We start from the raw sequence: 27,479 nt of genomic DNA on the forward strand, positions 1-27,479 counted from the left end.
TATTACATTTATTACATCAGTAAAAGAAGTCAGTCTAAAAGCATATAGATGTACACGTGTACCTGCCTGGCTGCTTTCAGTTAAAGTGGGTTTTCCAGCGACGCAAAGCCAAAGCAAGGCCCTACACCACCAGTGTTGACATTGCAAGGTCAAGAGTTTAAGGAAAAGGATGTCTTCCGCACCAGGCGTTCCTGGAAATTAGGACTGAATCCAAGTGCTTCAGCATAGATGCAGATAAACTTGAAGCAGCTGAGCCCGGCGAAAAGGATTTTCAGATAATTGAGACATAAGCGTGGGCATTTCCTCGGCCACGGGTCTTCTGCGCGGCCACCACCCTACCCTTGGTCCCTTCATGCATCAGCCTGATGCTTGTGAGATGGAAATAATACATCTCCTAACCCTAAAATCATTAAACCTCTGAGTAACAAGGAGCTGATAAGCTGAGATGAGGGGATTTGGAAGACGCTAGATTTTGTAGGTCCTCATTTGCTTTCTGCCCATGTCTTACAGCCCCTGCACGCCCATAAGCTCTTTGGGGCAGGGCGGTCACTGCCGGGGAGCAGCATCTCGCAGGGAGCTCACCGCAAGCTGCTGGCGTGCATGCGACCAAGACCAGCATCCCGGATGGCTTTAAATCCCGAGATAATTTCAAACCCATGATAATTTCTCAGCCCTTGCCACCCACCCAGAGCCCCGTCCCAGCAGCCGGGGACAGCTCACAACATGGCAGCAGGCAGCTGGCTGGAAGGGCGGCCTTTCCGAAAGCAAACCCCACGGCTAAATTGGACGTGGCGGGGTAAACAGCCCCAGCAAATAGCTGGGACTGGGCTCCAGCTGCAGGATGATTTACGAGATGGCAGGAGCGGGTCTTTTCTTTGGTTAAACAGAGCAGATCCGAACCAGATGTCTAACCTTTATCTCGACTGCTGCGGAGACAGAGGAGCAGACAGGGGAAAGAGAAAGACATTCGAGTTTCCATTAGCTGCCGCTCCGCTGTCTTCCAAAGTCAGCTCATAAAGAAAAATGAACACCATTAGCCAGGAAACTTTGCTTTGGTGAACTATATGTTTTGTTTTGACCTTCGCTGCTATAGCGACCGTGCTGAAATAAAAGTGCAGCGGGCTGTGATGACCTCACCCTCTTACTCTATTAAAAGCTGGTATTATAGAGATAGGACCTGGGGAGGTCATTGAAGATTTGCACATAGGCATGGCTGTGGTCTCCGGGAAAGAGAGGATGGGGAAGGGCAAGCACAGAGGGAATGAGGGCAGGAGGTTGAGGCACCCATCTCTTGGGATTTTTCCCACCCAGTGAGACAAGTGGGAGAGAGACGGGCCCTGCCTTGTGTTCCCAGGGAAGGGGCGACTTTTGGCCACCCGTGATGAAAAGCTCTTGGGAAGGTTGTGCCGACGGGGGGACCACACAGGGTGGTTTCACAGCCCAGTGCAAGCAATGGGGATTTCCAGAGGGAGAGCCTGAGGCATGCACTCTCCAAGCTCAGCGCCTCCACAGGCCGGGGAATACCCTGGGAATAACATCCAGCTCTCTAACCTGCTGAAACCGGCTTCCGAACCTGGTGTTAAAGCATCCCAGTGCGCTGCTGGGAATCTCAGCGGAGGTGCGAGTGTCTCAACGTTAGGACATCCTAGTGGGAAAAGACCAAATAAGTTGTCACTCTTAAAGAAAAGGTAGAAAATATTTAAGCCTGTAGGCAATTAATACTTATTATGTAGCTTATAATGGGGATCTGTGAAATTGTGAGCGCACTCAATGAACTGAAGTGGACCTGAAAGGCCTGAAAAAAGGTTGCTAGGGACAAAAGCAGTAGTTTGTTAGTTCTAAAATACTTGTCTAGTTTTCCAGCGGTGATTAATTCTGCAGATGGGGAGGTTGCGTCGGAGGTTAATGAAAAAAAATGAGCATTGCATTAGATTGACTGGAATATTGCAGACAGCATGACACAGCCTGCTTTGGAAAGAATTGGACCGCTGTGGCCGCTCTTCTACAGCGTACGTGTTGCAGGCTCCCCGGCCCAGCTCGTTGCTGCTTCCCCGCTCCAGCCCTTTGAGCATCCTCGTCTTTACCGATAGTTTAACTGCAGCGCACGTAAAACCTTGGGTGACAGCATTACCGCTCACTCTCTAGCAGCTAAAAGTTTAAATGAGTGCCATTTGGAAAGGCAAGTTCAATATGCTCACTCATTGCTCACACTTTTTCCCCTGGAAATCTGGCAATTTTTGTGGCAAGAATGGTTTTCTAAGTAAAAGATGATCAGTGGTTTAAAAGAGGCATTTTTTTTTTTTTGCAGCGGGAGGATTAAGTACAGCGAGCCTGACATTTCCCATTAACCCAAGGCTCTGCTGCTCTTGTGGCGTTGCATTTTGCCCCGGTTCATTTTTTATTTTTTTTTTAAGGCCTGCTAGAAACAAAAAATGAGTTTGGAAAAGCCAGTGGGCTTGACCCCCTGCTGCTTCCCCGGGCGGGTGTCCTTGCTCCTGCTGGGGTCCCTGCAGGGCTCACTGGGTGAAACGTCCAGCTCCCCAGGCTCCTGGGCTGGCGGCGCTCGGAGTTACGCAGGGGTGGATTTTGGACGGACCTGCCAAGAGTTTGACACACAGCAAAAAAGTTGCCAGACCCCAAAGCCATTTCCAAAATAATTACTCAAAAACCCCATCAAGCCCGGTTAAGTTCTTCGTTTTCGCTGCGCTTTCTTGCTCTCTGTCCCCCATCCCTCTTCTGTGGGATGCGGGACCAGGGGCAAAAGCTCTGCAACGCTCCTGGTGCCGTCCCCCCCCCAGCCAGCAATGGATGCGGGTGGTCCCAGACTGGCTCCTGACTGAGCTTAGCTGTTTTATTTAATGCTATTTCTCCCCCAGGATGGAAGAAGCCACGGGAAAAGGGCAAAGGGGCGCCTCCAGGAGCAGTCTGGAAGCTGGACTCCTTCACACCCGAGGCAGAGCAGGTTGTAGGTGTCGATCTGGGACTAAAAGCAGCAAACTGTCCAAAGGGGAACCTAAAAATGCAAATGTTACCCTGAAAAACATCAGCGGACAAGCCCACAGGGTCTCAGGGAACACTAACAGCTTTTTACACCGTGGTATAACACAGACTATGCGCAGCTTGGGAACCTCAGAGCCTGTGGTAGGTGCATTAGGTGATACCTGCGTGTTGCCTATAACCTTGGGAAACACGTGCTAATTCTCCCAGCAAGGAGAATTATAATTCTCCTCCCAAGGGAGGCTTTTTATTGAAACAGGCCAAGTCAGAGCATCCTCTCAATGCAGCCCGAGGAGCCCCTTTTTGCCCACTTCCCAGCAGGACAGGGTGGATCAGCTGGGTTTAGCAGCCAAGTGCAAAAGGCTTCTTAGGGCTAGAAAAATATCTGTCGTTTGGAAGAGCTTACCGAGCTCTGAAGTGCTTGGAATTGAAGCCAGCTTAATCCTGAAAGTGGGAGGTGAGTAAGGAAGCCAGGGAATCGGGGATGGGGGTTAAGCCCAGATTAAAGAGCCTGATTTGAGGGTTACCTCCCATTTGTAGTATTTTTTCCCCAACGTGACCAAAGCTGTTATCTACTGCGTTTTCCTGCCTGCAACACCAGCCAGCCCCAGCTGCCTTGGAAAGGGGTGTGAGGACAGGGAGACAGATGGGGACCCTTTCCACATTGGGCTTGCAGCACCATTGGGCTTGTGACCATCACTGGCAGATCTCCATTTAACACCCCAGAGGGTGGATTTCCCCCAGTTCGGTGCCATTCATAGGTTTCTCAATCCCTCTAAGGTGTCCCTGGTCCGTTTGGCCCGATCCATCTGAAGCCCCCAGGGGTTGAGACCTCAGTTTTGGCCACTGGCATTTGAGCATCGCTCGGTTAGGAAGCAGCACGCTGAAAAACGGCACCTCATTTCCACCCCTCTGCTGCTGCTGCTGCTGCTGCAACAGGCAGTTGCTGGAATGCTGCCTCCTTTTTTTGGGAATAAAAAGGCATTTTTTTGTTTGCAGTCCGGAGCCAAGCTCATTGCAAAAGAGCAGGCTGTACTCCGATCAGCCCCGCGCATCGTCCCTACAGCTGTGTTCCGTCGCGGGGCCATCTAATGCTGGTGGTCACGTAAAGACGGGAAGGAGAAAATCCCCCTTGCAAATTTTCTTTGACAGCCTGTGCCTGTAAGTGGGAAGGCTCAGCCCTCTTCCAAGGGGGCTCAAGGATTCACTAAACCAGTGCTGTGCTGATTCCCGAGGTCTTCCCTCCTCACAGGTGTGGTCTCAAACCTTTTCCTAGAGGAGTTTCCCTGTGCAGGGACAGGTCCCAAGTTGGGACCCTGTGCTCTCTTGATGGGACATCCCACCGGGCTGTGAGAGGCTGCGTGTGATGAGTTCCCCAGCTTTGGCAGCAGCCGGGGAGGAGGTGGCACGAGGGGCGGCAGCCACGCACCGCCAAAATCCGCTACCTCCCATGAGCTCTCGTCACGCCTTCGCTCCTTTGGCGTTTCTCAACCGCACAAGGAAATCACCTGCACATTTGGAAGCTGGGGACAGCATCTCCTGCCTGGCAGGGACCAGCAGGGCTGGTTCAAGCCGACCATGCTGTGCATGGCAAGGAGAGGTCCAAGCCCCCTTTCCAAGCTCCCAGCTTGCCAGGGGCATAAAAGTAGTTAGGAAAACTTGGCACAGCGGCAAATGCTTAAGTCTACCCGCAGTTCTGGTTTAACATGGGTTGACCAAGACTTTTACAGGTGCAGAACAGAGAGGATGAGTAGAAAGGCTTTGTTTCTGCAGAAGAGCCATCTCCTAAACTGCTGCCTCCTCCTCCCCAGCCCCAGCTCCCTTCATGTCTGTCTGCACCAGAAATCTCAGGAATTTCCACTGCACCGCTCTCAGGAAATCTCTGCATTTTTCACAGACGTGTCTACGAAGGGACACCGATTGCACAAGATGGTCTGAGCACTGGGGAAGGGAGAGTCCAGAAAAAAGAAAAAAAAAACCCCAAGCAACAACTCTGCTCGGAAAAAGCAGTCAGAAGGTTGAAGCACATCCAGACCACTGCTCTGGAAATCAAGCTGAAAAATCTTGTGACATCAGGCTCTCTCAGGAGGCCACTGCTATTTCCCAGCTGTAAAGCCCTGGGAATGTTGCTAGCGGCCCATGGTGGACTTTGGAAGAGCTAGGAAGACGATGCCATGGTGCCCAAGGAGTGTCTTGCAGCGAGCTTCCCATGGAATGCCATCACAAGACTCCAGCAGCACAGTATTACAGAGCACAAAGGACAAATAATTCTGCATCGGGAGAATTAATGCTTCACAGCGTTAATTTGCTCTGAAGGTCCAACACCTGGAAGCTGAACAAGCGCAGGGCTGGACAGAGAAGGAGAGGGCATCTTCCCGGCCTCCTCCTGGTCATTTCTTTGCTTCAAAGAGTCTCTTTGTCTTCAAAGATAAAGTCCCAATGCTTGCGAACAACAGGGGATTACACTTCTTAGAGCATTTGGAAATAAAACCAGAGCAGGTTTGTATTGCACAGAGACAAGGGTTGCCCACAGGTCTTACAGATGTGAAGCGAGAGATAGAGGAGAGAGACGGTCAAGCGGAAAGGGAGCTGAGAAGGTGTTTTCTTTGCCTTTTTTACATACGTGTTTCTGTGCATCACTACATCTGTGCTTGGGGCAATCTCCCTCTTGCTCAAAGGAGTGCAATTTGCATTTTTTAAAGCAAGCACACACTTGTTCCAAGAAGTGTTGCTGAAAGTTTATGGATATGTTGGAAAGTCACTTGGCAATTGATTGACATGGTTATCCCAAGGGAGAAAGTGCAACCTCCAATTTGTCACTGATCATATCCCCTAGGAATAACACCCAGTTGTCTCATTTCAGAGGCTGGCAACAGGAAAAATGAAATTTAACATTAAAATATACAGGAGAGGTTTGGCCGGCCTGCTGAGCAGCTGGGGAAGTTGGATACACCATGGAAATGAGTGATAGGATGGAAATGGAGGAGAACGCAATCAGCCAAGAAAGCAAGAAGCCTGGGCCTCAAAGGGTGTCCAGCTTTTATGGTGTACATCGCATCCCCCTACAAGCCATTCCGCTGCTGCCTAATCCCCTTACTCCTGTGAGATGCTCTGCACCTCTACAAACTGCTGGGACCCCTCATTTCCCACTGCTGTCCCTGGGAGTCATGGTGGCTTGGCCACCTCAGACCTTGGTGGCCAGGAGGTCCTCCTTAAACATAAGGAGCTGCCCAACTCCTCCCTGGTTTGATTTTTTTTGGATTTTTTGTTTTGTTTTTTTTTTAATTTTTGGCGATGAGAGAGTCTTTGGGCAGGAGTGCTTGTTTGCCAAGTTAAAAGCAGCTTATAGAGGAGAGCACCATTTGCAAACAGCCCGGGCTGTGCCGACACACCAGAGCTGTTTGCTTCCCTGGGGTCCCCCTTTCACACCCCACTGTCAGCCCACCCTTCCCTCTTTTCGGTGGCTACCATCACTTCTCCGTGCTGGCAATTTCATGCCACCCTGTTGCCATCAGCCTGGCAGGACTTGCGGGGGTTTACATCTTGCTCAACACCCTCCCACGGGCTTGACCTCCTCGCAATGGGATGGGCTTGAGGCAGAGCCCAGGGCCCATCACCCCGGCCTTGGGGCAGCCAGCCCCACTCCCCTCTGTGGGGTGCAGCAATGCTTTTCCCTTGCGTTCCTGCATCCAGCTGCCAGGACCAACCCCACGCTCAGACCCTGTCTGACTTTTGCAATTCTTTCCCAGCCCCACAAGCACTTGGTTGCCTGGATATGCCCCTCGCCTGTCGTGGCTCTGACGGCACACGGTAGCCCGGTGCTCGCCAGGCTGGGGCCGGACCCCGACCGCGGCCGGCACCGGGCTGAGCCGCAGCTGAGCATCATCTCACTGCCTCCCACGCAGATCCGGGACCCAGCAGCGAGCCGCATTAGCTCATTGCTGGGGTGCTGCCAGCCTGACTGAGGAGGGAAGGGAAAGAGAGCAAAGGCAGCCCAAGAAAAAAGAAGACTAAAAAGAAAGAGGGAAGGGAAAAAACCAAGAGAAAAGGAAAAAGGAAAAAGGAATATATATGTATAAAAAAATAAAAGAAAAAAGCAAAATAAAAAAAAAGAAAAAAGGAAAAAGAAAAAAGGAAAATAAAAAAGAAAAAAGAAAAAAAGAAAAAATAAAAAAGGAAAAAGAAAAAAGAAAAAAGAAAAAAGAAAAAAGAAAAGAGAAAAAAAAATGAAAAAAAAAGAAAAGAGAAAAAAAAGAAAAAAAAAGAAAAAAGAAAAAATTGAGGCCAAATCCACATGGGTCTACAGCAACTCACAGAGGGGACAAGGGGTGGGATGGGGACCAGGGCAGGGCACCAAGCCAAAGAAGTCCCTCGCCTGCTGAAATCAGCTTCCTCATCCAGCCCAGAAATAAGGGAAAAATTCATATGAACTTCAACGCCTTTTGAGGCCATATGAAGTTCTTTGAGCCCTGCGTGTATTTAACACACGTACGAGCAGGTAACTCTGCCTCTCTGCACCAGAGAGGGGCAAGGGGGGTGAGCGTGAGGCCCGTGGCGGGGGGACGACCGTGTCAGCATGCACTCAGACAATGAGGGATGCAAGTAAATAACTCACTGTTTGGAAAAGTAACTGTTTTTAAAGACCCTGCCTGGCTGGTCTCCTCTCTGAGCTGGTTAAGACAGGAGGATGATTTGCGGCCGTGAATCCCTGCATGAGATTTTGGATGAAGTCCCTTGTTGACGTTATGGCCGCTGTCTCTTGCTCTAAGGGCCAGGCTGGTGGAAAAAAAAAAAAAAGGAGAATTTGATAAACAACAGCAACAGATTTAGTATTTGTGCGACTACGATCGTATTCTCTGGCTCCTGCATGACCGCAACTACCACGTGGAGACAGGGTCCCCACGGAAAGCCTATGGGGTGGCTTGTCCCCTGCTGCTCCACATCCCAGGCAGTCCATCCAGTGAAAAATACCATTATCTGTTTTTCAGAAAAACTGAACAGATTCTGCAGAAATGTGCTTCAGCCACAAACGAACTCCTTTACCAAAACGCCATGTATCCTCATTGCTCTGTTTGTGTGCAACAGCTGTTCCTCTCATCATCTTGTACGATGGCCATGTTTGGTGCCCCCCGTTCATGACCTGCTTCCCCACGTCAGCTATGACATGGCCTGATGGAAGAGGCATCATTTATTTTCGCACATCGCCCATCACCTATACTTTGGGTACTCCGCTGCTCCTCATTGTGTAATAGATCACTGATCAAGCCTCTTAACCACCCTCTGGGAATCACAAAAGCATCTGTAAGGCAGGATTTCACTTGTAGTGTCCAAGTGGGAGCCAGCTCAGAGGACACCCATAGGCTGGCTCGTCCTCAGGGGGTGGAGGTGGGTTGTATGCCGAGACCCAGCAAACTGTGCAAACAAAATCGATGATGCCAACACGGGGTGAGTAAGAAAATCCATCTCTTGCGTAGCTACGGCCGTCCCACCCGTGCTGTGATTTTCTGGAAGTGATTTTATTAGCAAGGCAAAGGCAGGGAAGGAGCCTTTCCTCCTGACGGCGAACCCTGCCCCACTAATCTCTTGAAAATGTGCAAAAAGTGAGAGAGGTTCAAGACTGTTTTAAGCTGTTTCTCATTAGCGTGGGAACCAGTGGCGTGCCGCGGGGAGCTCGGAGCAGAGCAGGGGGGCTGCTTCTCCGGGCATCACCCAAGGGGATGCTGCCCTGCCCCAAAACAGGGTGTGTGGTGCACCCACCAGGATGGGGCTTTCCATCCTCCTGCAGTAGCGACCCTTCTCGTTGCAGCTTCCTCCCCATGCCTTGGGGTCTGGTAGAGACACCCCAACCTCGCAGCTTGTCACTAAAGGCTGGAGGTGAAATATCGGATTTATGGGCAGCTCGTCACCGCCACACTGCCACCTGAAGCCCCTCTGATGCGCCACCACCGGGGCCAAACCCTGTGCGCAGCCAAGGGTCAGGGCAGGACACCCACAAGAAGAGATGGGAGGGTAGGAATGTGAAGAAGGGAGTGCAGCAGAGATGTTTGGGAAGAGCAAAAAAAGGAGGAACGAGAATCCTGATGTGAGAGCATCGGCCAGCTACTGACCGAGGAAGGGAGCTGCGTGGCCGAGCGCATCGGCCCGTTTGCGATGGGCCCAGAGGTGGCAGCAGCCCGGCTGCCGGGGACACGCACAGCCAGGTGGCAATCTGCTGGAAAAAGCCTTGTTTCTGATGCAGAAAAAGACGTGATGACCTCATGCATCTCTTCCAGCCCTCGGTTTTAGGGCACCAGCACACATTTCCTATTAAAAATGTAAGCCTAATCCTCCTAACGATGAGTACCAGGTACCGCAACCCAGGGAATTATCACTTTCGCTCCCGCACTCACCCCATGCTTGCAGGAGTTCAAAAAAATCACTTCTCCTGCATCAAAATCAAGGACAAACCCCAATGAAGAGCATGGAAAGGCCTTTCCTCCTTTTTATTCCCAGTCCATGTGTAAAACCAGTAAATTACTGTCTGCATAGGACTGGAGATTAATTAGACTGCAATTTAATTGCAGCAGGGGAGTTTTAGGTTAGTTATGAGCAGAGGCATCCGCTTTGCTGCCATGTATACGGTCCCACATTACACCAACGGGCTCCAGGGATGCTGCCATTCCCTCCTGGGGACCACGTGTGGCATCTATAGATATATAAGAGAAACCAGGACTTGTCTGTCTGCCGAGCCGCCTTCAGAGACCAGGACCAGGCCTTTTACCAGCTTGCTGGAAATAAGGAGCGAGCCAAAGCACACAGTCAGGAGATGCCGAGGGCTGCACTAGCATCTCCTAAACCTTTCATAGCCCAGAGCCCGAGGGCAGGCACAACCCTCAGGCTCTGGCTGCAGCAAAGGGCGCGTGAGCTTGTCGCAGTTTTATGCATCAAGCTTCAAGGTCCACCAGAATGAAACCAGGCTGTGAGCCTAAAATAATCTATTTCTCTCTTTGACAGCCGGCAGTGGGAGAAGAGCACCCACTTGCACAGCCCATGGGGCTGTGGCAGACAGAAAACCCCCTGTCCTTGGTGAAGAGCCTTTTCCCTGACAAACCAGCCACTGTGCAATGCAATTAGCCATAATTAGCAGGCTACGGGCCAGTGGCAGGATGTTTGCACTGCAAGTCACTGTGCCAGCGGCACCTCTTTGCCAACGGGGCCGGCTGCCCTTTTGCAGCTCCCCTCTGCTGCCAGTTTATTTTTGTGCTCAGATGTCCTGGGGTTGGGGAGCTTTGAAAAATAATTGTTTTACTCTTTAGGATCATAAACTGATGTTGAAAAGCTGGAGAGTAAGACTCACCCAACTCTTACTGACACAATCCTACTCAGGGTAAATTATATCCTTTTTTTGGTCTAATTTTAACAACCTTCCTAGGAATCAGAAGGCAGAAATAGTTCAACAGTTCAAGTTCCAGTGAGCGCAGCAGCTTCAGGGACTGAGATCTTCCCATGCCCAGACACCTGCCCCACTCTGGGGCCAGAAATCCTGCAGGTTTCGGCTCCCGTGCAGCCCTATATGTGCAGAGATCAAGTAGTAGGAGTGCTATCTGCTGACAGTGGAGATTATATAGTTTATATACAGACTATATATATCTGTACATTAATCCCTCCTCTCCTGAGGTCATCTTACCTGTCTCCGAGGTCAGACGTCCACCGTGTCCAGCCAGCACGTGGTAGTGCTTAGGGAACCACTGCTAGCGATGGTGATGGTGGTCCTCACCCTCCTGGCAGGAGAGGACAACATCGGCTGCTCTGATTTTGGACCCATCTGCAAAGCAAGGGGAGGAAAAGCGGTAGAATGGGATGGTTTTTTGGAGGGGAACCACCATACCACAAGCAGCTCTTGCTAATACACTCGGTTGGTGGTAGCACATTTTCAGGGCCTTTTATTTGTAGCTGGTGGCTTTGTATTTTTTTGATAGAGACAGGCTGAGTTAGTTATCCTCTGGAGGGGCTCAAGGACTCACAAGGCATCACTGAAAACCCACCAGCATCTCCCCACAGAATGGGGAGAGTGAGGCCTTGGTGGGGTGGGAGCAAGAGGAGGAGCTCTCTGTTTAAAACGGAAAAATATTTTATGACCCCTTCTTGTAAGGCTGGCTTCTCCTGGAGGCTCACCATGCGAACCTTTACTGCCACCTTACAGCTTTTATGGGTTGAATTTACAGAGGGAAACAGCAGAAGCAAAGACCCAGCCTGATTTGATCCCAATCACGGCGTGGTCCTTGCAGGGCTCTGGGCAGCTGGGGAAGCTTTCGGGTGTCCAAATGCTGGGAAAGGGATGAGAGCTCGGGAGGGAGGAAACCTCCTCGCAGCCCAGGTGGGGCCAATGCAGCCCCAGACGGATTCGGACCCCCATAAATCACGAGCAGGAAGACCCTCCCTGGCCAGCCCCGCAAAGGCAGACAGGAGATGCCTTTTTCCAGGGCAGCCCCAAGCCACTTCGCTCTGAAAAAAGGAAAATATACCAGGTTTGACTCCGAGTGATTCAGATGGCTACTGCTTATTTTACCCAGTAGTCTTGCTTTCCTGGCCACAAGCTGCTTCCAAGAAGCTATTTGCAAAAATGACATAAGGTCTTTTTTTTTTTTTTAACTCACACTGCACTCATACCCACCCCCGTCTTTTACCAAGCTGCTAAACAAGCACGCTGGATGCCCACCACAGCCCTACCGACGTGGCTAATCCTCAGGAAACAGTAAAAACAAGCCAATAACCCACCCGGCACCCTCAGCCCTTGGCTGTGCCATTTTCCAGAAACTCAGGGCTTGCTGCTGACTGATCTAAGGCAGAATTTCTAGTAATTTCCTCCAATTAGTATCTTTTTCCTTTACTTCATTTACACTGCTTTCTGCAGAAAGCTTTACTGTAGCGTGCGGTTTCTCATGTTTTACAGGGACGGCCAAACATCTCCTTGCAACAGCGACCGACCGCCCAAACTGGGCTTAAAGAAACTCAGTGCTTTCTAGTAAAACCTTAATCTAGGAATACCTTAATATGGGAAAAACTTCGAGCTTTACTTTTACTTTGCCCCCTCTGTTTTCCTGGGGACTTTGCCATATGGAGAGAGAGGGCAGAGCCCTTCACTCCTCTGAAATCCCTCTTCCACCTCCCAGCTGCGCAGGGGTTGACTGCTGGGCTGAAAATGTGTCCTCAAAAGCTTCCTTATTTGGCTGCTTTCCCTTTCTTTTTTTTTTTTTTTTTTTTTTTTTCAGCAGAAATGTCCAGGCGATATTTCGCAGCAAAATAAAAGCCAGGCGTGAGAGCCCCGACTTTCCTGGCAGCCGCTCGGGCGTGAAGCTGGCAGGTAACCGCATGCTGCTGGGCTGCACTGGAAAAAACGTCCCTGTCCCACTTCTGAACCGATTCAAAGCTGAAAACCATAATCCTCCCTCCCTAACCCTCTGGACAGGAGAAAACAAGTCTTTTCTACATAGCGGCTTAAAGGCAAAAAAATTAGTGAAAGCCTAAACACCCCACTTTTACTTCTCACAGGGGCAGGAAAAAGCCCATACCCTGAGGAGGGGGGTGATGCTGAGCTTGCTGGCAGCAAGGTTTCCCAGTTCCTTCCCCACCATGGCCGCGGATAAGCAGGTAAACCCCAGCACCCAGCGCGCCAGGGATGGATTATCAAGGCCAGGCTGATGGATGAAGGAGCCAAAGCCATTCCTGCTAACTTTCTTAATTTTTAAAAAAGTTCAGGCTTGCCCAAACCCACCCTTTTTGGAGGTTTCATCCCCTTGGTGGGGTTGGCAAATGCAACCAGCCACCCCACTGAGAGCCTTTTTGGAAGGGCGCAGGGGGAGAGATGGGCCTACAACACGAAAACTTGTCCACAGAGATCTCTACAACATGAAAACTTGCCCACAGGCTGACTCTGGAATGTCCCAAGGAAGGAGAAAAAGCAGAGAGTTGGCATGTGGGCAAAAGGCACCAAAATGAATGTGGTTGGGAAGTTGAGAGATCCGCACCCCTGGCAGCCGCCAGGTTTCCTACAGCTCGCGCTGGCGGCAGGGAAACACGGCTTCTTTGGGAAAAAGCATCTGCAATAATGTGCCGTGCTGGGGGACTGCGAGGGGACTTCAGAAACTGTCACCACTGGTCTCAACATCACCCTACATACACACCTCCCTTCCCACCGATACAAAAGGTCCTGTTTCGTACCGCTGCAAAATTGGTTGGGAAAGACTTAAGCTTGCTGAGCCCAACTTTAATGTTATCAGGTGCGTAACAGAGCCCAACAGTCCTGCAAAGTTCTTTACAATTCATTAAAATCCTCGGAGGAGGAGCCACGTGGGTGCCGCTCAGTTCCACGGTCGCCATTGAACAAAACACAAAGGAATCTCCTTTGCGCTCAGGAACAGCTCCATTCTGGCATGGAAATACCACAGGGGATAAGCGTTCCATTAAAAAAAAATGAAAATTAAATAAAAGTCAGCTTGCTAGATGCTTAGGAGAGTTCACTCCTCATACCTTGCACCCTGCACTCAGCCCACGCACACTGCCCCGGCGATGCTGGAGCTTCCTTGGTGGTCCACAGCCCTCCACCAGGATTTGGGTCCTCCAAATGTGGGGAACATTCCCCTCAGACACAGGAACAACGGGGAAATTTGTGCCGGACGGCCAGGCCGATCACTGAGAAGCCAGCCTGCTGTTTGCTGTGTATTTTTGTTGCTGAAAGGAGTAGCTGGTGTCCCCATCCTGGTACGAACCTGGTGATAAGCCAAGGAGCGAAGTTTGCAAAGGAAAACTTTTAATTATTTAATCCAGTTCTTTAATATTCTGAAAATGAACAGGGGCTGCCAAATGAAACAGAATTAAAACGCTGGCCCGAATGGAAAGGGAAAAGTTAGGTGAATTTTTTGATTTATACGCTGGCTGAAAACCTCTCCCTAGAGATGCCTGTCCTTTCAGGCTTTAACAGTTTGTCTCACCGAGTGAAGACAATAACGACAGCGCTCACGTGTTGGGATTCTTCGTGTTTCCCTTTGCCTCCCTGCTGGCGCAGGATGCCACAACCCTTGCTCACGCTGGTGGCAGAGGATTAGTCCCTTCTGCACAGAGAGGAGACAAAAACAGAAGAAAAAGAGCAAAAAAGCAAGATTTCCAGGTACAGATTGATCTAAGCATGCAGCATCTCCTCCACGTGGCTCTGAACCTCCGCTTAGACCCGCACAGGCAGCCTCTGCGTTCTTGGCAGAAGAGGATGCTCTTCTCTCCTCATCTGTCATGAGGCTTTTGGAGAGGCGTAAAAATCCCTGCCTTGTGCTTTGTCACCCTCCACCACCCCAGTGCAGTGCACCCATGTCAGGTCGTTGTTTTAAAGCACTAGTACCTTATGTACTAACTGCTTTTACTGCACTTTATGGTTCAATTACATTTTTCATAGAATCATAGGATGGTTAGAGTTGGAAGGGACCTTAAAGATCATCCAGTCCCACCCCCCTGCCCTGGGCAGGGACAACTCCCACCAGACCAGGTTGCTCCAAGCCCCGTCCAACCTGGCCTTGAACCCCTCCAGGGATGGTGCAGCCACAGCTCCTCTGGGCAACCTGGGCCAGTCTCTCACCACCCTCACAGGAGAGAATTTCTTCCTAATATCTAATCTAAATCTCCCCTCTTTCAGTTTAAAATCATAACCCCTTGTCCTATCGCTTCACTCCCTGATCCAGAGTCCCTCCCCATCTCTCCTGTAGCCCCCCTTTAGGTACTGGAAGGCTGCTATCATGTCTCCCCGGAGCCTTCTCTTCTCCAGGCTGAACTTCTTTTTCTCACTTCTTTTTCTTTTGAGATCAATTATTTTAAGTGGCTGATTTGCCTGGTACAAAATATTCAGAAAAAAAACCCACAAACAAAACCCAACCCAAAACAAAAAGAAAAACAATTCTTCCATTTATATATTTACTTTTTGGCCAGATACTTCCAGTCTTGCAAAATAAGTTTCAGACAATTTGGGTGGGGACTACTTGCTGTTACGGCTTCATGCAGCCTCGAGCGTGCACAGGGTCGTCCTGCCCGGTGGCTGCCAGGGTCACAGGACCAACACAAACCCTGCCCTCTGTCAACGAGGTGGAAGAGTTGACATGGCTTGATCATGGTGAGAACAGACAGCTACATAACTCCTTCAAACGAGTGACAGCCAGCTAGACACCAAAAGGGAAAACCAAAGTGTAGGAGGTGGATGGTGAGAGGCATATTTGCCTGTGTCCAGAGCAGGAGCACGATACTGCTGATGGTGCGATGACCATCTAAGCAAGAAATCTTCCCCCAGTTCAGCTTCCACGGCCTAAGGGATTGGTAGCAGAGAGCAAGCTGCCCAGTGAGGCAGGGCATGAGCTAGGAGTGGGGTGACATGGGTTTTCTGGGTGCCTATTCAGGACCAGCTTGCTCAACTAAGATGAGAGGAGGTGACGCTTGGCCCCTCACCATTTTGCCCTTTCTTCCAGCAAAGCCAGGGAGCTTTCTGCAGCGTTTGCTGCAGCCTGAGCTGAGCTCAGCTGGAGCCAAGCCATGGGAGAGGTGTGACCTGGTTTAACATGAAAGCCCCAGGATGGCATTTTTACAAGCCTTCCATCGGTTTGTAGGAAAACATGAAGAAATGGCAGAGGGGACGGACAGCAGGTCCTGGGTCGGCGCCAAGGACTGCTAGCATGCACCACACGTTCCTCCAGCCATCTCCAAAAGGATTTTGGAAAGAGTTCAGGGGAACTCAGTCCTAGGAAGGCCGTCGGTGGTGGTACTTGTAAGCGAGGACACACTCGTGTCAGTGCCCCAGCATTCCCCAGCACCCCTCTCAGGGCACAGGAAAGCAATCAGCTCACCTTCTCTGAGGGTGACCTAACCCACGTGTGCTCATCAGTGGGGAGAAAACACAGCAGGGCATTTTTTTTTTTTTAATTTTGCAGCTGGGCTAAGTCCATCACAAGGGTGCAAGCACCGACTTCGATTTTTGGAGGAGGACTGTGTCTTTGTCCTCCAGGTGGGTTTCCGCACTGGGTTTGAGGTGCTCCAGTACTGCCCACCAAACAGCAGCTCCCCAGGTCCCTCCTGGGACAGAAAAGGAAACCAGGTACAGTGAGTGAAATTTTACCCAAGGCCAAACCCACCCTCGTTAACAGAAGCACAAATAAGAAGCCAGCTTCACTGACAGCCTTGAGACATGCCTTTGCTAATTACTGTAAGGGAGAGTGACTACTACCAGTGCCTCTAGCACGCTCCGTGGTTTCTCAAAAGAGTGTGTATAAGTACTGTATTTTTAAAATAGATATATATATTTCTATATAGTATCTTGGTCAGCTATCTCTAGAGTCACTAAGTAATGCCGAAGTGAGGTATCTGCATTGTTATCTCCATGATTTCACTGTCAATATCAGCCTTTTCTTAAGTTTCAGGTTGCTGCTGAAGTCTCCCAAGGCCGCACGGTCATAGACACCAGCTGGGAGCTCCTGGATGAGCTGTTCCTCTTGGACCCAGTTCACAGAGTTTGTTGAGCAAACGGCTCCGAGATAACACCCAGCTGACCTGGGCAGCTTAAGGATAACAGACGTTTCCCCGAGTCCTTAAACAACCGCCCAAGTGCACCTCTTGGGGCTCCCACCCTCCAGCACTGGGCCAGCCGGGGCTGGTGGACCAGGGGAGAGGTTTCTGGGCCAGCCGAGGAAAAAGGCTGCAAATACCCTTTGCATTTGCCCTTTGCTCTTGCTGCTACTTCTGCCCAATACCAGAAAGTGCCAAAAAGAAACAGCCTTCGCTTGAATTTTGCCCAAGACTGCTTGTTTTCTTCTGCAGTCTGACGTGCAAAAAGGTCTCCTATTGCAGATGTGATTCTTCAGCATTTTTCTCAGCCCCTGAACATCTCACACGATTGCGCTGGCACCAAAGCCAGAAAAGTTTAGTCACGGCCCATGTCCCTCCTGTGCCAAGGAAGACAGAAATGAAAACAACCACATTTGAAGTTAGTTGATGGACTGAATCCTAGCCCAGAACTAAGGAGTTAGAGAGGCGCTTACCCTGGGAATTCACCCTAGGCAAGAAAGCATCAGCCACACGGTCACCTTCTCAGGTAAATAAAAGGACCCTCCAATTCCAAAAAACTTAAGCTTTCAGGCCAAGGAGAGAACAGAAAAAACCCATGAAGCGAGGACTTTGAAAAGAAGTTTCTGTTATCAAGTATTCCCCAAGCAAGTGAGAGCTGAGCTCTACCTCAAGGAAATGGAAACCATCCTCCTTCCCCACAGCAGCCAACGCTGGAGCCCCCTGCTCGCCTGCCATCGCCTTGCCATCGCCCCTTGGGAAGCTCTGGCTGCAGCCCTTCCAAAAAAAAGATAAGCCAAACCTCAAAAGGTTCCTTAAAAGTCAGAATTTCTACAGAAAAATTTGTGTCATCTTTATTTCACTTGTTCCCGTGGGTTTTAGGGGTTTCATACTGAAGCATACCTGTGAGTCCTTCCCCAGGAGGGCTGGAGACTCCCCACAAGCTGGGATTTCAGGGCAGACCGTGGACCTGCGAGCTGTATATTAAAAGTGGGCAGCTCCACAATCCTGGTGGCCGCTGTGGCTTTCATTCTCATTTTTCCTATTTCTGAAAGAAAAAAATAAAGCAAAGAAAAACAACAACCCAAACCCATTAAACACTTCCCTTGTTTTTAAAGCAGAAGTTCCTAGTTTGACTCCTGACACCATCTGAACTGGCTGCCCCATCCCTGGAGGGGTTCAAGGCCAGGTTGGACGGGGCTTTGAGCAGCCTGGTCTGGTGGGAGGTGTCCCTGCCCAGGGCAGGGGGTTGGAACTGGATGATCTTTAAGGTCCCTTCCAACCCGAACCGTTCTGTGATTCTATGATTCAGAGGGTGCTGAAGTGAAGTCCACCATGGAGCAAGGGCAGCTGAAATTTAGGCCTTCCCTACACTAACCCTCACTCCTCCGCCCCCATACCCAGCTTCGCGGGGTCTTTGTGCCGGAAGATCTGGCTGCAAACGTCCATTGCATGAATCAAGGCAAGACTTTGCCCCTTTTTTCTGCCAAACCACACTGACTAAAAGTGTGTGTACGTATCTACACCTAGAGACACATAACGTGTTGATCCACAGACTAACTTCAGCAATCAGGGGTGGATGTGTATGAATGACTCCAGTGGTTTCTTTTTCTGGAACAAATATCCCTGTTCCTGATCCCTGATCTTAAAATAAGTGGAAGAAGAATGTGAAAGCAGCCATCCTGACATCCCTGCGGCGGATGCGGCTGCTTGCCTGCACCCCGCTAGCAGCAGCCTGACCTGGATTAGATCCGGATCTCTTCCGATTTGCTTGTATTTTGCTCACACATTCAGGACAGGAGCAAATGAGGACCATGCACTGTGCAAGAGAACGATGAAGCTCTGGTTTAGTTGCACAGCCATGCCTGACACCCCAGTGGGGACACCTTCGTGGAAGCGTGACACGTAGCTTTGGCTGTGCTGGTGCCAGATTTGGTTCTGAAACCAGGCTATGGAAGGAAGCTGTGGACCGGGTGCAATTTTCATCAATTCTGTAGAAAAACAGATTTTTGCAGACCTTCTTTGAAGGTTTTGAAGGTCTCCACTGAACCATGTAGAGGTTCAGCCTCTAAGAGATGTAAGAGGCAGGTGATACAAAGCTGGGAGCTGGGATGACAAACACATATGAAACGCCAAGTTGAGCTAGACGGAAGGGGCAAACCAGTGAAACTCCACAGGATGCATCACAAAAGAGATGAGTTTTGCCAGAAGGCTCCAGAAAGCCGAGGCAACAGGTCTGCAGATACCACCATCAAGGAGCTTTTGTGAAGAAAATGCGCGGGCGAGAAAATTCTGGAGATGAAGGGCTGGGCAAAGCCATAATGGTGTGAACGATCGTGGAGAGAAGTTAACTACAAAATAAGAGCTTGCATTGGTCAAATGGCTAAATTATGGGCAACTTCATGTGGAAGGACAAGCAATTCAAGTCCCTAGTCCTTAAACGGATAAAAATGCTCAGATACATTGGAAGCTACATCAGGACAAATGCCGTCCACAAGCTCTGGCAAGGCAGTAACTGCACGATTGATAGATAGCTGTGGGCCAGGCACTCTGCAAGCTTCAAGAACATCTGGAAGGAACTAGTGTCCAGAGCTACTGCTAAACAAATATGCTATTTGGCTAAATATCTTATCCATGAATACCTTCATGATACAATCCTGCTGCAGTCATCTAAGGGAAAAACAAGAGGTAAAAACTGTGATAGCAAAACACAATGGGCACCTTGGGCTTTGTGTTGTTCAGGTTGCCCAAAGCCTCAGGGCAGGCCTAAAAATGGTGAGAACAGTTAAAACTAAAACCTAAGACGACCTGAAATCTTAGGATCCCAAGCAGAGAGAGAGACTAGCTGCTCCCCTGGCCTTGACAGATCATTCCCAGGGTGAGGAGTCCCATAATATATTTGGGTTTCCTCCACACACCACTCATTTTCCCCACGTTGCACAGATGGACCCTTGACTGCTCTTCACTGTTGAAGAACAGCCTTTTGCTGCTAAACTGTGCAAGTAAACTCCCTGTATAGGATTTTCCAAGTTCCCGTTTTAATTTGTTGTGCTAACAACATGCCCGAAACATTCAAGACTTAGGGAATATCAAAGCGACATGAGCAGCGACAGACTAACCGGCAGAGGTTGGATCCCAGAGAACAGTAGCTTCTTTTCAAGAAAGATACGCTATTTAGGTTAAAGTCCATTTATTGGCAGTTACAGTTAAACTAGGGATTTTATAGGGTGCAAAGTCCCCCATTACTTGTCAGACCTATGGCAAATAGTGCTGTTCTCCTTCTGTCGAGCACCACGGGGGCCGGCAGCGGCGAGGGATATACTGCAGTCACTACCATCCGCTTGCGGATCTTGCCCCCGAGAGCAGTCCTCAGCCAGGAACAACATATGGGGATATTTCCATTTTAGGAAGCGAGCTGTTATTTCACTTCTTCTGGCCCACATTGATTTATGCAATTTGATACTGATGAGGGACAGAGCCCTTGCACAACACGCTCTACTGTCTACAGCACTTTCAGTTTTCAGCAGATCTCCCTGTCTCCTTTGCTGGGAGTGGTTACAAACCGAAAGGCAGATGCAAGGACTGGCTGCAGAACAATCTTCTTCATAGTTAGAGTGAACAATTATCGTGAAGACATGAAATATTGCTTTGAATCGTTTACTAGATGGTAAGCGAAATGGGTTTGATCTGAGCTGCACAACATATCATCTAAGCAAGAAATCACAAAGCACTGCAGACAGAAATGATGCCTCAACGAGGACGCAAAGCCCCACCTGTCCCACTAAAGGCTGAGGCTGTAAATAACACAAGGGCAGCTGCTCAAAGGTACAAGAACCAGGTAAACCACGTGTATGACCAATCCAGGTCAGCCTGGCCCCCTGCGTCTTCACCTCATTGAGGAGACAACCAGATCATTTTTCCCAGATATTCCACTTCTGCTTTGCAATGCTTCTGCAGCGAGGCTACCGCAGGGCCGCACACAACTTGCCACCATGCAGTAGCCCCCAGCCAGCCTTCCCGAATGAGGGTGCTGTGGCTCTGCTCTATGGTCAAACCCCTGCACAGAGTCTCAACAGGGCCATAAGGAAAGGGGGACTGTGACAAGGGTTTCTCCTTGCAGAAACTCACCAAAACCCTGGCTCCACGCTAACAGCTGGGCCCAGATGATACTAGACCAATAAATCAACCCCCTGAGGCAACGTATCTGGCGGAGCTTTCCTACCACAGGGGATTAAACCCAGGGCTGCCCCAACACCACCAGCACCTGGCCGCCCCACCAGCAAGAGCTTCCAAAGGAGGCACCTCTGTGAAGAGTGGTAGCAACAGGACATGTGATGGGATGAAACCATTGGAGAAGTATTGCTCTTCTTCCCCTCAACGGGGAAGGAAAGATTGCTGCATCACCAGAAACGGTCCAGCAAAGGATGTGGCTTCTGGGCCACTGGGACCACAAAGCATCTGAAAACTTGTCTATCACCTTCCGCGCTGATGGGCAGGTCGCCATAATGAGCTCCAGAGAGCTGGGGTTCAGCCGCAGGCCTATAAGGAGGGAAGAAGAAAGGGCTGAAACCTTAGGGATCGGGGCTGTTTTGAGGTAGGACATACCGCACTTGGCTCAAAGCATGCTCAAGATAGCAGCTTGGATTTCTCCTTGAATGCATTAACGTGCAGAGCGGAAATATCTGGCGTTCAGCTGGGACAACATACAGCACAGCTGGGGACCCTGGAGGAATCTGAGGCTTTCTGAACTTCTACAAACACTTCCTCCTTCTTTTTTGTTTTGGGTTTTTTTTTTTTTCTCCCTTTTCTTTTTTCCTAAAAAGTGTTTCTTTTCCCAGGGAGAGATATTAAGTTCATGATGTAATAACTGTGGTGAGGGCTGTACGTTAAGTAAATAGGGATGCGTAGTCACGGAAATATGAAAAATTACGGGAAAAGTATCTTTGTTAAAATTAGCCTGCTCTCACTCAGCGTTATAGAGAATCAATCTTTAAATCCAATCTCTGCCTTCAGGTACACGCAACATTAACCAAAACTTGCAAGCATCATTCGTATGTGACCAGATAATCGTACCTGCCTTAAAAAAATAATTTTTACATGCTTTACGCTATTCTGGTCCTGCATTAAAGCACGGGCCAGCTGCTCAGCAGCTGGGCTGGCTACTACCAACCCACAGAGGTACCAGGGAAGTAACGTCACTTTGTCCTGCCTTGACAGCAAAGAGACCCATAAGAGGTGAATATATTTGCGCTTCTGAGACTTCTCACAGATATAACCGAGTCTTTGCAACGTAACTGAAGACTTCTAAGTCTGGAGTTTCTCCAGGGGAGAAACCTGTGCTCACCGGGGAGCCTCTACCTGTGCTTCCCCCCAAGATGGGACTAGGGATGTCCTGTGTCCCTGGATGCTCATTTTCCAGGCGGCCACCCCAGCAGTGGCCGTTTTCTTTCCACCCTCACCCACTAAGATCAGGAGCCTGAAAAGAGCCTGGGCGAGCTCCTGATGCTTTTTACTTCTCTGTGCATTGTGCTAGACTGAGCTGAAGCTACGGTTCCATATTTCTCAACAGTTTTTTAACACGCTATCTAGTGACTTGCTAAGAAAGCGCACCAAACTCCTTTGAAAAGGGAAATTAAGATCCCGCGAAGATCCTAGAAGTTAAGCACCCACCTAAGGGAGGCATGCTGGAGTCTGTGGCTGATGGAGAGAGAGAGAAGCAGCCGCATAGGGTGAGTCAGTCTGTCCAAAAGTTAGGTGGGAGGGATGTATATTTGAGCCAGCCTGCTGTTCTCTTGGAATACAAACCCCGCTTTGCAATTTTTTTACATTTTATCCCAGCAATACAGTCATTTCCAAATTACTTTTGCCCTTTTTTTGCAATATGTCCAATGTCTTTGGGAGCCTTCTGGAAGAAAGGGCCTCTATCCACGTAGGCCATGAGTCATTTGGAGGAAAGGGAATCCCCTTGGACCTGGGGATGTAACTGGTTCACAGGGCTGCTCCTAAGTCTGAGAGAGCTGTAGGTGTCCGCGGTCACAGAATTCCACACAAGGGACTGGGAATGGTCACCAGTTAGGTCCTGAGCCAAACCAGGGCAAGATTTTTGCTCAGTGAGTCTGACAACCACGTCCGTTAGCCAAGGGAAGAATTTGACATGAATGCCACCAGGATGTGGCGACATTTAAATTTAATTATTTAAATATCCCTGAAGATATTTAAAAGACTGGTAGACATGGAGCTTAGCAACATGGTCTAGTGGTGGGTTTTTGTCAGAGTTAGGTTGATGGTTGGACTCTATGATCTGAAAGGTCCCTTCCAACCTGGGCAATTCTACGATTCTATGTCGCCATGGAAATTGCTTGCAAAAGGCACAGAGCCAATGGAGTGTCAAGAAGAGAGTCCCCACAGAGTATATCCCACATACTGTCTTCCCATCAGCAAGTATTCATTGGACATTTAACAGGCTGGGGCGAGCTCAGGTTTTCCCATATGCTCCTTTTCATCCCTGAAAGAATACCGCAGGCTTCTCTTAATTCAGTCTCCCTTGGCAGGAATTATAAGTTCAGGTTACACGGAAATAGCGGGACTGAGGTTTCAGGGCACACAGAAGCTCACACACAATACGTATTTTGCCAGGCTGACAGCCCACGCAGTTGACACAGTGCCTGTGTCAAGATATTTTAACTAGATACAAGACTTTGAGAGAAAGCCAAATTTGGTGAGGTGTGCTTTTTTTTCTTGCTTCAGTTCTCCCATTTCTGGAGACCCGAAAAACCTGCAAGGTCAGTTCTAGACATTAGGAGGAGGGCAGAGAAGTGGCAGGGAGCAGCGAGGATTACAGGACCGCTCTGGGTTTGTGGCTACATGAAAAACATTTTTGCCAAGAGAGGAGCACACCTCGCCCTCAGCGCTAGTGGTCCCCACACTGACAAGCAGCTCAAGGCTATTGAATGGCAAGAGGTGGAAAGACAAACCGCAGGGCTGGGTGGGCCATGTAGAAATGGAATTTTCATACACAGTCATCATCTTTACCTCTGGTGTCCCCTACTAATGAAAACAAGGTTGTAACAGCATCAGCAAACGGCTTTCCACAACATGTTGCATTAAGAGGGAGTGGGCCAGGTCATTGGTGTTGGGGACAGACAGGTTCCCTTGTGTGCAGCTCTCCTCATCAGCTAAGGCAGATGTGCATCTTGGTGGCACCAATCTGAAACGGGCACAAACTTGAACATAGGGAGTTCCATCTAAACATGAGGAGGAACTTCTTTACCCTGAGGGTGGCAGAGCCCTGGCACAGGCTGCCCAGAGAGGTGGTGGAGTCTCTGTCTCTGGAGACATTCCAAACCCACCTGGACGCGTTCCTGTGCCACCTGCTCTGGGTGACCCTGCTCTGGCAGGGGGTTGGACTGGACTATCTCCAGAGGTCCCTTCCAACCCCGACCATTCTGTGATTCTGTGAAACTAAGACATAGATACAGCTGGTGAAAACCTTGCAGAAGGGAAGCCAGCCCAGTAGGGTCAAATCCTACCAGCTACCAAACATACATGGCAGACGTCCCAAAGGCAGGCAGCACCTCCTCCAGATAAGAACCTCACACTTGTGACTCCCACATAAAAGGTCTGGGGCACAAGTTTTCTGCAAGACGCAAGGCATCTTGCATGCTGGCATTATCTCAGTTACGTGAAGGGGAGGATGGAACATCAACTAAAAGCACTGGGCCATGTGCAAAAGAGAGCGTTATCATGGATTTCTCTCTGCGGGGGGAGCAACAAAAATGCAGCAGTTTTTAGAAACAGAGGTTCCTTAGAGAAAGATAGCCGTGGCCAGCTGCCATGCCGTGTAAACCCTTGCACATCACCAACACCTCTTCCTCAGATTAAATACCTCGGGCTCCATTCAGAAGTGATGTATGAACCTAAGACACAATAAATACGGTCTAGGACTGATGTATTGACTGACATTCAGCTCTGCATGAAGCCACAGGTGCCACATAAGATACCTGCGTACTCTCTCAAAAGGCTGCCAGGTGAAGCTAGACAGGTTTCAGGAAGAATCAATTTTTATCAGCTGAAATTCTCTTAAATTCACTGAATTTTCCTACAGTCCAAATAAGGGAGCTTGCATTACCGCAAGGACTGTCCAATCTAAGTTTTTATTACATGATAAACAATGACAATTCATTTTGCATTACAAATTTCTGCTACTGACATGCTAAAAATGCTGTCATGAGTCTACAGGAGACTAAAGGTTTAAATATACTGGGGTTTGGGGTTTATTTCTTTTGATGGAAAAGTATATAAAAAAAAATTAGGAGCTGTCCCTGGATACATTTGGGAGCACTGGAAAGATGTGGGTAAGTGTCTTTATGCAAGCCACTAGCATGAGGTAATTCCTTCCGGTTCAAAGAGCAATCTCCAAAGTTAAAGCTAGCGTTTTTGTCAAGATAAATTCCTCTTGGCTTTGAATAGGAGCTCCAAAGGGACCGAGAGGTCTATTTACTCACGTCACTTGACCTCTTGTTTCTCCCAAGTTTCATTAACAGTATCCCGCTTCGATGGATTTGCTTTGAACAGCACATCAAAAGTGTTGTTAGTGTAGGAGTTAGAACTATATTTGGTTGCAGAACCTTGCAACAGGAATTGTTGTGTTTTTTTTTTTTTTTTTTTTCCTAGAAAGCTCACACAGAATGCTAAAAAAAAAATTAAAAAAAAATACGTAAAGAATGGAGCTGGCCTGACCCAAACATTTGGTAGGTGAGACTTGAACGAAGCAGACCCCTGGCAAGCCGCATGCTACCATGATATCTTAACAGACTGTTTATTCTAAGCCTGGGTAACTTTAACATGATGAAAGGCTGGAGGCTGGGCTGCATTTCTCATCGTGTAAACCAAATTAAAGGCAAACACTTTCCTGAGATCTTTTACTCTAGCATTTGCTTTACACTGTAGCATCTAACATTTCTGAACAAAGGCAAGACATCACAAAGCGTAAATGTCAGGCTGAAATGTCCCCAGGCTCCTGGATTTCCATGAAAATCTGGAATTTAAACTGGGAAAGCCTGAGGCAGGCTCCCTTGAATAAAGGAATAGCTGTTTAAAAGGCAACTAGAACACTTTGAAAGCTGTAAACCCGACAAATCATGCTGCAGGGTAGTCTGTCTCCAATCACCCTGTGTGTAAATCTGTCCTCAAGCACTAGCAGGGCTGTTTGTCAACTAATTCCTTCCACAGGACTGTAGGCACGTCTGCTGAGGGAGCAGGAGTTACTCACTTCAAGCTAGACTCCACTGAACCAAAATTTCTACTCTGGCATACCACAAATATTGCAACCCCGACCCTCGTGTTGCAACCTCACTGGCCAATCCTCCCCATTTCATCCAGTTTCACCCAGATGGAGTTAAAAAAAAAAAAAAGTTTGCTGGCAGTGAAATCCTTTGGATGAACTGGAGTAGAGGCTGTCCATATGGTGCAAAGATGCACTTATCTACCTGAGTAGGACCATCAAAACACAATAATCTGTTTAAGCACTTTTATTCCTCCCAAGTTTGGCTTTTAAGTTTGAACAATCCTGGTAAGCCACTAATTCTGAGCAAGTTTGAAAGGATGCACGTATTAACCATCGCTCTTGGGATAACCCTCAGAAAATAAGAATTTCAGATGGAATGAAGCTGTTAAGAAAACAATTTTACACAGGATCATATGGATCGATTCCTTGTGATGCTACAGCTGAAGGCATCACAAGTTGCAAGAGGAGGAGGAAAACTTCTGTTTCGTCGAGGACGCAGCAAAGTTTTAAACAACAGCACAGAGTGGTTGCTCCTGAAAGAGCTTCACAAAGTCTCTCACTACAGAAGGTTGGGATCTGGAGAAACCATCGACAAGACAGAATGGGAAACACAGGTAGCAGCTGGTGGGGCTCCTACTGCTGTGTGGGAGACCTGGGACCAGCATTCATGGTTTCGTCTCCCCCTCATTGCCCGCACAACCTTTGGAAAATAATTCTCTCCATTCCCAAATTCCCCGGACGTAAAATAGGAGGATTAGCAATATCTCTCTTGGCTACTTTATGCAATTACAGTAGGCAGGGACTCTTTGACTCTGTCTGTATGGTATCTAACCTCAGGGTCAGTTAAAGCCCCTGGGTGTTGTTGCAATTTAGGTACATTTAATAACCGATACGAAAGCGGTAACATTAAATTACTGCAGGTTCTTATTGCCAGACCATATGGATCATGAAATAGGTTGATAAAGGGACTCTCGCACTAGTGAAATGAAGGCATCCTTATCTCTGCAAAGAGAATTACACACAGGAGGGCTGGCAGGTGTAATTTTTGTTCTCTGGAAAGCCCTAATATTTTTGTATAAGCCCCAGATGGAATAAGGAAATTAAATAAAAATTGCATTGTGGAAATTTGTCAGTGAATTGCTTCAGTAACCCCAGAAATATCAGTATAATTTGGGTTTAGTAATGTTATCAGAAAAAAATCAGCATAAAACATCTCCTTTTCAAAATAGTTTGTTGCAATAACAGTAAAAAAATAGAACACACTATTCTATTAACATACTATAAAAATAACATGGTATACAGCATACTGAATTCATATTCTAATAAAAGGATCTCCCTCAAGAAGGCAAAGTGGGACATAAAAGTGAAATGTTTTGATAGTGTCAAAACAAAAAACTGTACTGTCAGAGCATAGGAAACCTATGGCAGCCTAGGAAAACTAAGCTCCCTTTCTTGGCTGCAAATGAAACACCCAGACATTTTTTATCACGAGCCTTTTTGCCTCCCACTTGAGTCAGACTCCTAATAACTGCTTCAGGAGTCCAGCCTGGTCCTGCCTGTCCCAGAGAAGTCAACAGCTGCCTTGAGACAGATGTTGATGGCCAGTTGCAAAACCAAGCGAGCAGAG

At 48.7% G+C, this 27,479-nt stretch overlaps 1 long non-coding RNA gene across 3 annotated transcripts in view; it reads right to left on the bottom strand.

Annotated features, from left to right (window-relative positions):
- The window catches only part of LOC134518920 (uncharacterized), a 30,634-nt gene continuing 3,155 nt past the window's right edge, over nt 1-27,479 (bottom strand). The window contains exons 2-6 of one of the 3 annotated variants that reach the window (XR_010072091.1): nt 17,470-17,614; nt 13,968-14,087; nt 13,507-13,745; nt 10,664-10,801; nt 1-1,645 (exon numbers count right to left, since the gene is read on the bottom strand). This is a non-coding gene — a long non-coding RNA (uncharacterized LOC134518920). Of the gene's footprint in view, nt 1,646-7,616; nt 7,774-10,663; nt 10,802-13,506; nt 14,088-17,469; nt 17,615-27,479 lie in introns of those variants that run through there. The other 2 variants (XR_010072089.1, XR_010072090.1) reach the window with 2 other exon arrangements.

This window comes from Chroicocephalus ridibundus, chromosome 7 (genome assembly GCF_963924245.1).
Source record: "Chroicocephalus ridibundus chromosome 7, bChrRid1.1, whole genome shotgun sequence".
Classification (NCBI taxonomy): domain Eukaryota; kingdom Metazoa; phylum Chordata; class Aves; order Charadriiformes; family Laridae; genus Chroicocephalus; species Chroicocephalus ridibundus.